The sequence below is a fragment of the Castor canadensis genome, chromosome 18 (genome assembly GCF_047511655.1).
Source record: "Castor canadensis chromosome 18, mCasCan1.hap1v2, whole genome shotgun sequence".
In the NCBI taxonomy this organism is placed as follows: Eukaryota; Metazoa; Chordata; class Mammalia; order Rodentia; family Castoridae; genus Castor; species Castor canadensis.
The window spans coordinates 419,389-422,500 of NC_133403.1; the positions used below are offsets into that span (position 1 = coordinate 419,389).

Below are 3,112 nucleotides of genomic sequence, written 5' to 3' on the forward strand. Positions count from 1 at the left end.
GCCCCCTGGACACCCACCGTGCGAGGGGCGCTACCAGCCCGGCTCCCTCCTCCGGCCAGCGGTGGCCCTTCCCTCCCTTGCCCACATCCTGCCTACATGGCCGTGGGGCCGTCCTGAGATAGAGGTGACGGCTGGGAATGTGCTGGTGTCCAGATTTGTCCCCTCCCCTGTCCTCTCCTCCAAATATGTCCATGCTCTGTGCGGCTGGTCACCAGCCACCCTTCTGCTGTCCCCCGCCAGACCTGCAGCTCAGGGGCTAATTTTAGCAGTGACCGTCTGTCTGTCGACAGCTGCCGCGGGCAGGGTGGGGAGGAGCGCAGGGCAGGGTCCTCTTCCTCCTGCACCCCGCTTGCTGCCTGCGGCCTCGCTGACACCTGGGGGACACCTGGGGACACTGCTCGCTCGGCCACGAGGTACCTGGGGGCTGGCTTTGCCATGGCAGCTGGGGCCGGTCCCGTGTGGGATGTGCTTTGGGGGCTGGGGGCGGCTCAGTCCATTCCTTGGGGTCTATTTTAGGCCCCTGTGGTGGCAGTGGCCGCTGGGGCCTGACGCCTTCTCTGGCTGAGCTGCTACTTGGGAACAAGCTGGCGTTCTGGGATGGTTTTAGGGCCTGGCGCTGGCCAAATGGACACATTTTAAGCCAGCAGTTCTTGTCAGGCCTGGCCATTCATGAGTCATTTTTAAAACGTTACACCGGGGTCCCGAGGTGGCCTCTGTCATGGGGGTCTCAGCGCAGACAACGGGTTTGGGGGTTTTGTCTTCCAGGGGTTTCTGCCTGGCTGGCTTTCAGCCTGAGGCCAGGGAGCCCCGATTTCCCGCCCAGCACCCCATGTCATCTTCCCCTGCTGGTGGCTTTGGTTTCAAATTTCCAACAGAGTGTGGTGGGGTGGGGGTGGTGGATCAAGTGTCGGTGTCCTGCTGTTTTTTTGAGAGGACAAAGGTGCTGCTGGCCCCTGGTTACCAGGCCATTGTGATGGCGTCCACAGGTTCCAGCGGCCCCGACATTGATGGGTCAACTGGGCCCCCGGGTCCAAGGCCTTGGGACAGCTGCAGGCCCGGGTGGCTCGGGGCAGCTGTCCCTTGCAGGGGCTGGAAGAGCGGGTGGATCCAGGCCGCCAGCCCCGCCTCGGCTGTCCCAGGCCTGGACGCCAGGCTGCCACTTTCACTTTGCTTCTGTCCAAGAAGAGGAGAGAAAAAAAACCCCAAAAACAAAGACGGAATTGTGGGGGGGGGGCGGAGGAGAGAGCCCTGGTGCCCTGGGGCTGCAATCCTGTGTTTAATAGGGACCTGGTCCACCTGCACACATCTGTTACCTCCAGTCCCTTCGTCTGGCCGCTGCTGACCTGTGACCTTGGGCACGTCCCATGGGGGCCCGGGGGTCTGTGAGGGAGACCAGGTGGGCCGTGGGGTCCCTGCAGCAGCCTCACCTGCCAGTGGGTTCATTGCAGACCCCCGATGGGTCTCAGAACTGGATAAATTCACAGTGGCCCTGCTGCCCCCAGACCTGACAGCCTTTCCTCTGGGGCCACTGAGACCCAAGCTCTGCACCCTGAGAGATGAGAACAGGGACCCCACGCTGGAAAGACACCCCAAGGGTCCACAGGCGGGGCACCTCGGGCCGCAGCCCCTCGGTGTGACAGCGGTCCTGGGTCCCTGTGGATCAGAACAGGCCTACGTGGCGCGTTTTGAGCCTAGGGCCCAGGGCTCTGGTGTCCAGCTTCTCTGTGAAATTTAAACTAGGAGGAACTGAATTATTTGAAAAGCAGAGGAGGCAGCTTGGGACAAGTGGGGACCCCATTCCACCCCCCATTTACAGATGGTACCGTCGAGGCACAGAGAGGCCAGGCAAGTTGTCCCAGGACGCACAGCGCTGGCCACCTGCACAGTGGTTAGGTCAGCCCCTGCCTTCAAGGAGGCGTTCAGCGAGCAGCTGAATCTGTCACCCCACCCCAAAACTGCCCACCGCCACGGTCACCAACACTCCGAGGAAAACAACCTCAGCCGTGCTTTAATGGGGCCACAGACGAACAAAGAATAGAGGTGCCGCTCTCTCTCTCTCTCTCTCTCTCTCTCTCTCTCTGTCTCTCCATCCCCACCCCCGCTCCATTCCTTCTCCTGAGGCACTGGACTGGACCGTCCCTGGCGTGAGTCACCTCCTCCGTAATTTCCCTTTTCAGCTCTGTCTCTCTCTCTCTCGGTGAAGTCACTTTTGAGAACGCCGGGTTCTGGCCGAGGGGACCTCAGCGGCCATGTCTCAAGCCCGGCGTCCACGGCCTGGACACAGGTCAGCTGCTTCTCGAGTACCAGCTGCGGCTGGAGCCTCCGTGTCTCAGTTTCATGGAGGACAGCTGGGTTCTCCAGGGAGGGGAGAGACAGACAGACAGAGACAGACAGAGGCTCTAAACGTGTCCTTCACGCCTGCTGCTCCCGGGCTCCGCCAGAGTTCACAGAACAGATTAGGGCTGGGATTTTGGGGTTTAAGGAGCCCGAGGTGACATGGGTCACTTAGTTGAGCTTTGTCTGACGGGGACGAGGCCCGTTCACCCCCGGCCTCCTCCACTCCGCGGTCGGCAGGGGTTTTCTGAGGAGGAAACGGGTCCCGGAGCAGAGGTTTGGTGGCTGCTGTCTCTGTCACCTGTGGGCAAATCGCACCCACCCACTCCTGCTCAGAGCCAAGATGGCGCCACCCCCTCCCCCCAGCCCATCTGTCACCATGGCCTCTGGACCAGGGATGACAGAGCGGAATGGCGTCAGTCGGGGCACCGGTGACGTTTGGGGCTCTCTCGTCTCTGTTCTCTCTCTCTCTCTCTCTCTCTCTCTCTCTCTCTCTCTCTCTCATCTCTCTCTCTCTCTCTCTCTCATCTCTCTCTCCACTGTGGGATGCTTGGCAGGGAGGTTAGCACAACCCTGACCTTGGTCCAAGAGGTGACGATGGCACTTCCTCTCCATGTCACACCCACCAGGTCCCTAGGCCCCTGACACTTGGCGAGGCTGGAACGGGTCCAGGCCAGTTCTGTCCAAAATGGTGGCCGCCAGCCCCGTGTGGTGCGAGCCCTCGAATGGGGCTGTGGACTCCATTCTGTTTCATGTCATCTTAATTAACATAAATTAA

General features: G+C 61.0%; 1 protein-coding gene across 4 annotated transcripts in view; it reads left to right on the top strand.

Annotated features, from left to right (window-relative positions):
- Positions 1–225: 225 nt before the first annotated feature.
- Myo18b (myosin XVIIIB) overlaps positions 226–3,112 on the top strand; it is a 114,066-nt gene continuing 111,179 nt past the window's right edge. Inside the window, exons 1-2 of one of the 4 annotated variants that reach the window (XM_074061008.1) lie at positions 226–413; positions 1,817–2,284. The gene's annotated coding sequence lies outside the window, so the exon portion shown is untranslated. The remainder of the gene's footprint in view (positions 414–1,816; positions 2,285–3,112) is intronic. The other 3 variants (XM_074061009.1, XM_074061010.1, XM_074061007.1) reach the window with 3 other exon arrangements.